The following is an 8,808-nucleotide window of genomic DNA, read 5'->3' as shown; positions in this document are numbered from 1 at the left end:
AATATTGCACCAATATTCAGGCAAAGAGGAAAGTGAGTTAAATTGCCTTTTTCATTTGAAGGCCTCTGAAGCATTCATGTTTCCAACTTTCAGACATTAGGTTTTTTTAATGTGTCAGTTTTCAGTGTACAAGGCTTTATATTTAATTTTTCAAAGCAAAATATCTCAGTTTATTTTAATTTTTTTTGAAATAAAAATCATAGCTAAAGGAATTTCTTTCTGACAGTGTAGAATTTAAAACAAGAGTTTCCTAGTAATTTGGTCATTTGCAACTAATTTGTTTATATGCTATATATTACCTACCTGCTTATTTCTTACATAACAGTACTTTCTCAAGGTAGATCAAGAAAGTCCATTTAGCAATCATGTAGCTGAATTGACAATAAGAGTAATAGCTTTGATTTGGGCTGTGGGAATATGGGTTCAATTGGAGAAGGATGCATGCGAAAGAGGCAAAAATACACATTTTTAGCTTATTGCTTGATGCAAGATTGATGTGAATTATCTTGACCTAAGCTGTGTCTTGTCTTTGGAACCATTCCTTCTGGTCATTTATTCTACTTTCTGGCGATCCTCTGTCCCAGGGGTCTTGAGCTTATAACAACATAACAGTTTTGTTATAGCTTTTCCTGCCCTGCCATATTCACATACACCTTTCCTTTCTTCTTGGGTGAAGAACTCAGATATTTTTAGGGAAAGTTACTGCATCAGTAAGGCATTTTGGATTCTTTGCTAGATGTCTTGATGAAAAAAAATTTATTTAAAACGTTCATAGATATTTACATTTTAAATAATATATGTGATAATTAAATAAATAATTGGCTATTTTCTAGGCTTTGTGTTTGAGAGAGAGTTTTTGACAAGTTTGGGCCAACTTGTGTTCTGCAATAGTGTTCTGTGGGGTCTATTGTCTCTAAGTTGATACCGCCCTTCATGCCTTCTTAACTTTCTCTAGTTTTGAAGATTTAAGTATTGTTAGTGTATTTAGCCACAGTACTCAGGTCAAGGCCAGAGGCAGGAAGATCGGAACATGAATCAACTCATCAAAGGATGGGCTGCCTGCCTGGAGAAAACACTGGAGTGTGATGTGGGACTTTTAGACAGGCAGAGGGCTCTGACACCCAGGCACTCTCTGGCTGGAACGTGCCTGTGGCAATTTTGCACTGGTTAATTTCAACTGAACAGAATTTTCATTTTAGTCAAAAATAGGGAGGCTTGAATTAAATATATCTAAGTTTGTTATGACCTCTGTGAATAGGAATAAAGAAGATAAAAAGCAAAAAACAAAAAAAAAATTTAAAAAGAAAATGATTTAAGACATCATCTTAAACATGAGTAGATAGGGTGACTGCATGCTTTTGTTTTATGAGCTTCTGGGCATTTGCTTTTCTCTTAAGTTACATTTTTGCTTTATATACACAGTGTTACTAATTTCTCATGTCTTGGCAACAGCTAGAAAGTCACATTTGAAAAATTATTTAAACAGCTTACCATTTTGATGTCATCTCCTTATAATATTTAGAAATCAGTTTTTTCTCCTGTAGGACACAATTACAATTTTCTAATATGAGTGTACCTTATTTCTTACATTTTAGGAGCTCTCTTTCTTTGGAATTGAGACTTGACATTCAGATACATTAACAATTAAGCGGCCAGGACATTTGAAAGAAATTGGAGGTTAGCGCAGAAGTGCCCTTCTACTGGGGAGGCATTCATGTATCAAAGACATTCTCTTGAATTTATGTAAAAGTTAGAAACACAGTATTGTTATTTAAATAATTTTCCCACATAATAATTCCGTTAAAAGTTGTAATTGCTTTAAATTTTACTACTGATTGTAGTCATTTGTGTGATTATGTCTATGATTGATGCATTTTAATGTTGCAATTGTCTGGCAATTTTCCATGATTATATCCATGACTGATATTCTTTATGGTGCAATTGTGTGGTAACAGTCTGATTATATTGCTATTAAGGTTTTTACATAACTTTCTCTCAGGACACATTTGAAGAATAGAGGCTTTATTTTCAAGAGTATAAGCTCCCGCGTAAAGCAAATCAGTTCACCTGGCTTGGTGAATTGTCTTTTCATCAAGTCAATAGGCTGAATGATTTTCAGAAGAAAACCACCACTTTCACTTTTCATATTATAATATTGAGAATGTTATTTAGAAATTTATATTACTAAAATTCGTAACTTCTTAACATGCAATCAGAAAAAGCTGTGATAACAAAGACTGAAAAGAAGTGACCAGAATATTTGGGAAAAATCTAGCAAAGAGCAGCATTAAGAAGGCCAAGAGAAGAAAGGGGAATTAATCAGATGGCACAGAGGCAGATCAGGTGAAGAAAGTACTTAGACACGTCTACTGAATCTGGCACTAGAGACAATAACCTTGACCTCATTGAGACCAGATTCTGTGGACTGTGGGGAAAGAAGCCAGGAGTAAATGTAATTAGGAATCAACGGGAGATAAAGAAAGTCACACAATGTGAGAAGACAATGTTTTTCTCGGGGACAAATGTGAAGAAAGGAGAAAGATAGGATAATATACATGGGAAAATAAAAAAAATGCTGGGAGGTTTTCTTTTTAACACAGAAGAGATAATTATACACTGAAGGTAAAAAAATAAAAGAAAGAAAGATACTGAGGAAAAAGGTCTCTGAGGAGGTTCAAAGTTCTATTAAGTTCAAAGTAAACTGAACAGATAACTTGGCCCTTCTTTCAGTGAGATATGAAAGAAGGAGGGAAAGTGGTATATGAAGATCAGTTCATTTGTGGGTGGAGGTAGAGGTTGAGTGAATTTCTGCTACTTGGCTTTTGTCTTTGCTGTAACTTAAAAAGATACATTTTCTCTATCAAAGACGGGCATGGAGGTGCGCATGAGCATGGGGACAAAATGGAGAAATAGAGAAAAATGTGTAAGAGTTGGAGACTCTGCCATGTAGAAGGGCTGATGGAGTTGACAGACGAGAACAAATAGAAGGATTGTTGAGTGAACTTGAACAGAGAAAACTTATTTGGTACAGAGGTATGATTTTTCCCAGCAGTGCTTAATGGTCTGCATATAAAAGCAGGAGAGCAAATGTTTGGAGTGATTTCCTGATAGTGATGTACAGATCCAGTGTAGTGGGAGGACAAGAAAACAAAGCAGTTGTGGGTTGTGGGTGGAGAGTATTTGAAAGTGATGGACCACAGGTTCAACAAGGGACAAAAGTGCAGTCACTAGGAGGCTGATGACACAGTATACGAAATGGCTCATGCTCTGGGGTCTTGATGAAATGCAATAATTTGTACAGTGAGAATATGAAAGTAAAAATGCTTAAAGGGTAAATGTTTTTCAGTAAGAAAATAGGATTTTAGATTGAAAGATTTTGAAATACTGTTATTTGGCAAGAAGTCAAGAGAATTGATTTTAAGATCAACAGCATTGTTCATAATGATTTTAATTAGCTTATTTATTCTTTTGAAAATTAAAGTCAGAGCTATAACTGACTAATTCATCTTGTCGTTCTCAACACTGCCTCTCTTTTGAGGGAGATATTTCTTTGACCAACACATCTCTGGCAGCGATCTGCAGCCTCCGTTGAAAATCACTAATTTCCATCAACAAGTGAGATTAGAACTGTGCTGTCTAGGATGGCAGCCACTAAGCACACGAAGCTGTTGAGCACTTAAATATGGGTAGAGCTATGGAGGAAGTGAATTCTAAATTTTATTTAATTTTAACTTAAAAACTGAAGCACCTAAAACATTTTTTCTTTCATAAATCTTTATTGCTTTAGTGGGACTACATTTCACCTTAACCACTGCATCAACATTATTGTGTTGTAGTGAATATGACAGGTATATCATTAATAATTTTTATATTGATTAAACGTGTAAATGATAATATTTTGGATACATTGGGTTAAATAAAAATATATTATTGAAACTAATTTCATCTGTTTCATTTCTACGGTTTAAAATTTGGCTACGAAAAGGTGAAAATCACATATGTGGCTTGTTATATTTCTATTGGACAGGACCAGTTTAGAGTTTCTTTGATTGTAGCTGTCTTTTTGAAACTAAAAATAATAAAAATTTCTTTGTTAAAATTAAAAATATTTAGAGAGAGAATATGTTCGTACCTTTTCCTTTATGTACGGGAAAACCAACATTCTGAAAAGTAGAACCGACAAGATGGTGGAAGTAGAGCCGAAGAAGAAGCGGACCTTCTGCAAATGCACCTACCGCGGGGCGGCTCTCGCCCAGCCGGGGTCACATTCTAGGAGCAGCTGGAGCAGCGGGTGCAGCCGCAGCCACTAAACCCGCCCTGCCGTGGAGGCGGCTCTTCCGCTGACGCGCCTGCGCGAGCCCAGGAAGGAGGCGCTGCCGGGGAGAGGCCTGAGGTGCTGAAGATGCACCTGGAGACATGGTCGTCCTGCTGGAGATGGTGGGCGTCTACAATGGCAAGACCTTCAGCCAGGTAGAAACCTAGCGAGAGATGACTGGCCACTACCTAGGTGCGTTCTCATCACCTACAGGCCCGGGAACCATGGCCAGCCAGGCACCGGGGCCACCCACACCTCCCACTTCATCTCACTCAGGTGGCCTGCTTGGCCAATAAAGGCACAGAGTTCCTTCCTTCCTTCCTTCCTTCCTTCCTTCCTTCCTTCCTTCCTTCCTTCCTTCCTTCCTTCCTTCCTTCCTTCCTTCCTTCCTTCCTCCCTTCCTCCCCTCCTCCCCTCCCTCCCTCCTTCCCTCCCCTCCCCTTCCCTTCCCTTCCTTCCTTTCTTCTTTCATGGTTTTTACAAATATTTTGTTTATTTTAATGAAGGTGGTACAGACAATGTCTATTTAAAACCCATATCCCAGGCCAAAAAGTGCAAGGAAAATAAACAAGAGCCATGTTCTGTTCTGTACACTTCTGTATCAATAACTTTATTAACTGGTAATGAAAATTAGAACTTTTCTGGGATCTTCTGACAAGATTTTTCTTCAATCTTTAAAATGCCTTCTCTTCAGTGAAGCTAGCTTTGGAGTTAGTCATTACTCTGGCCGTATCTGTTATCTCGACCCCAACCTGATATTCCTCTTTTTTGGTCCAGACCTTCAGGTTTTAAAATTTGAGACTATTCTGCCATCTCCTTGTTTTTCTTGCCAAGTTTTACTAATGTATTTGGGAGACAAACTTCATTGCTTAGAATTATTATATATTAGTAGGAAAATGAAAATTAAGGCAATAGTGAGAAGCCAAATTTCCAATGTGTAGGGAAACCAATTGAGTCGGGCCTCGACACTCTGCAGGTTGCTTTCTCATTTTACCCCATATGCCCCATAGGACATTTGCTCATTCTTGGTGGGAGAGGAGAGACAAAGCAGGTTGAGAAGCTCCTAAAAGGCAGGGGAGTCAGGAGAGCTTTAAACAATTTTTCAGATCTGGAGAGACAAAAATTAGAATTTGGTTCTGCCAAAGCACCTGGATTTGAGGAACATCAAGATCCCAGAAAGAAGGGAGGCACGAGAAGTGAATCAAATATTCCAGTTTTTCCCTTGAGACATTGACTGTTTCCAAGCTTCTCAGTACAAGTGCTAAAATTCAGACGCCTCAGTCTCCTTGAACTCCCGTCTTTGCTTATTTCTCCGTCCCTGCTCTGGGTTTGGAGAGCAAATGCCGTCAGTAAAAGGGAGAGGTTTTAGTGTTTTCTTCTTTTGTTTTCTTCCTGAGGATCACAGCCCTGCATTGTGTGTTTTCCCAATATCTGAAAAGAGTTGTTTCATGCTTTCCAGTATTCTTGCTTTTTATGGTGAGACGGCAAGTCAAGGACCAAGGCACGTTCTGTCATGGTTAGAAGTAGAAATAATTTTTTTTTAAAGTTTTCATAATTAAAATAATTTCTTGCATGATGGTAGTAGAGCATCTTTAAAAGATTCTTGTGATTTCTTTAGATTATTTTATTTATTACCATAATCTTGGGTTACTTATAGTTATTGAAATTTGAGCTCCTAAACTTGAGATGATTTGTAAATCAACATAATATAAGTAGGCAAATTCAGATTAATTTAAGCATAAGGACAGCTTATCAATGAATATAAACCAATATTGTGAATAGAAGCATTTCAGAAAGATTTTTTTAGCATGTGGATCAGTTGCCCATCCTTATTTGCCATATTTTAATTTAAATATTGATTCAATATTTAATGGTTTAGTTTATTGCCATATTTTAATATAAGTATGTACATGTACATTTCTGTATGCACATAACTCAGAACACAAAGTGCATGTGGTTCAAAAAAGGGTTACCTGGTGGTATTTGTACCACTCTTCCAGCCCCTAGCAGCATGATACCCAAAGAACAGGAATAATGTGTGTGAGGTGTGGGAACCAGTTTAGAATTACTGAAACTGTAAATTTAAGGTTCTTCATCAATTAAGCAAAGGTGGAGGAATTTGCCAGATATAAGAGAGTATAATGGAAATGGAGGAAACAAGAAATGGCAGGTATATTATTTTGTGAACTTTAAAATAAAATAGCCAGTTATCCTACCAGCAAAATGAGTTTATTCGAGAGTAGACAGAGGAATTGCAATTTGTTAAATGCGAGCTATGGCGGACCACAGGCAAATCCAGAGAATAAGGGAGGGGAGCTTGATTTTATAGAGAAGAAGGGGGGGTTGGGAGGGGCTGTTTTGAACAAAAATTCATTGGAGGAAAGTAAGAGTTTGGGGTGGAGATGGCTTCTCGTTGGCTGAGCTGTGAAGCTTCTCATTGGCTGGGCTGTTGCTGGGCAAGGAGAAAATCTTTCTTCCTCCTGCTGGAGTAGTAGTTGCACTTCCTGTCCAAATTGTAAAGTAAGCTTCAGGGAAGTTGTGTCCTGTAGACCTCCCCTAAGGAGCTTCCTGACTCCGTTTTAAGTGAGGTTTTCCTTTATTAATTTTCACAATTTCTACAGTGAAGCTCCTACCTCAGAGCCCTTCTGCATGTGTTATCCTGTTTGCCCCACACCTGTTCTTAGCAGTAGAGCACATGTTGCAGATGAAGAAAAGGAGGCTCAGAGAGACACCAGTGATTGTCCCAAGTTATAAGTTATGTCAGATACATTGTTCTGAAACTAAATTCAAAAATACAGCTGAAAATGATGCAGGTGTCAATAAGTATTCCTACCCATATCCAAATCCAAAACTATGTTTTCATCTACATCCAGATTGTAAAGATGGTGGGTTACCAAAACAATTACACCAGTTCTTCATCCTCAGTGCCAATATTCTGTTAATTCCTGGAGCTGATAAATGTGATATTGGGAACTGTTAATTCAGTCAAATAGAGTTTACAACTTTGCAAGAATGAATAAAAATAATGATGACTAACCTTAAGGGGCAATTGTGACTTATTAATTACTAATTTTTAATCTATTTTCCTATGAAGCAAATTTCAGAAAGCATTATGTATACTAAAGGAAGTGATTATTTCCTGAAGTCTTCTTAAGAATTAGCTAAAATGGGATAAAATATTCTGAAATTCAATAAGAATTCAGTGAAAATTGCTGTGAAATCTATTGCTACCATGTTATTTTGCAAAGACAATGGTGTCTAATTTAGATTTCTTTGATTTATTGAAAGAATTGTAAGGTAACAAAGATGGTTAAATTAACAGCTCTGCACTTTTGGTGGTTAAAACTAAAAGCAGCATTAATAGTGTAACTGGCCTTTTAATTTAAGATTCACAGCATTAGCAAAAAAGTGCAATGTATAATTACACTTTTCCTAGCATGTTTACATTCTTTTTCTCATTGTCTTGCTTTAGAAAAGAAATCTGGGCACCAAATATTAAAATATTCAACTGTTATGCTAGCATTTTTTAAAACATCTAACTTAACAAAAATAATTGTTTTAACATCTGTTTCCTTTTCAATGAAATCTCAAGTCTCCTAGATCATCTGTAAAATATCACAAGCATAGAGATAATTCAAATTCACTACTGCTCATTTTGAATTTATGTGCTCTTTTAAATACATTACTATTTAGTAACCACACTTTAAAATCCCATCTTAATTTGAATATTAAGATGAGAAATATGTTTTTCCTCTTGAAATCTTTCCTATCCATTAAAACACATTTCAAGTCTCACCTCCTTCTTCAAGTGTTCTCTGTTTTTTTCTGTCCTACACTGATCTCTTGTTCTGAATTCCTACGTGATATTTCCTCTGTCCCACTTGCATAGTCTCATGTACTCTTCACCTTTGTATGGGGATAAGTCAACTACACTTTAACATCCTTAAGGATGAGGGCCAGCCCCGGTGGCCTGTTGGTTAAGTTTGACGTGCTCTGCCGATTTACTCACAGTTGGCTTTGCATAACAAAAGAATCTCCTGGTACCTGCGTTATTGGTAAAAATTATATGGTTTTCAAAGTACATACCAAGGGATCAAATGTAATAATCAGAGCCAGTTAGCCTTATCTCACAGCCAAACCTGTCTAAGAGAATTTACTTATAATTTCTAAGAGAATTTACTTGGGAAAGTTGTAAGTTTATAAGCTCTGTGGTGGTTGGTTTTTGGTGTTATCATAATTGAGGCATTCTGGTCTCTTGCAGGCCTTGCATGGATCCCTTTATTTCTACTCCTGGCTGTTGCACTATTGTCAATTACATGTCTCAAATTTTTAATCTGAGATATTTTTCAGTATGAAGACTGAGAGGCAATTTTACTATAGCACCTTCTTTGTCAAAGATGATTATAACAACCAAAAGGTGTCAATGGGGGAATTTATCATAGACCAAACATGCCCAAAAGAATCAAAAGGAGATGGAAATTTTGTGCAAAAAT

At 36.8% G+C, this 8,808-nt stretch overlaps 1 pseudogene; it reads left to right on the top strand.

The window, feature by feature from the left end:
* Positions 1-4,157: 4,157 nt before the first annotated feature.
* LOC131403110 (small ribosomal subunit protein uS19-like) lies at positions 4,158-7,069 on the top strand (annotated as a pseudogene).
* Positions 7,070-8,808: the final 1,739 nt, after the last annotated feature.

The sequence above is a fragment of the Diceros bicornis genome, unplaced genomic scaffold (genome assembly GCF_020826845.1).
Source record: "Diceros bicornis minor isolate mBicDic1 unplaced genomic scaffold, mDicBic1.mat.cur scaffold_55_ctg1, whole genome shotgun sequence".
In the NCBI taxonomy this organism is placed as follows: Eukaryota; Metazoa; Chordata; class Mammalia; order Perissodactyla; family Rhinocerotidae; genus Diceros; species Diceros bicornis.
The sequence above is the reverse complement of the archived record's forward strand: the minus strand, read 5'-3'. Positions and strand labels throughout refer to the sequence as shown.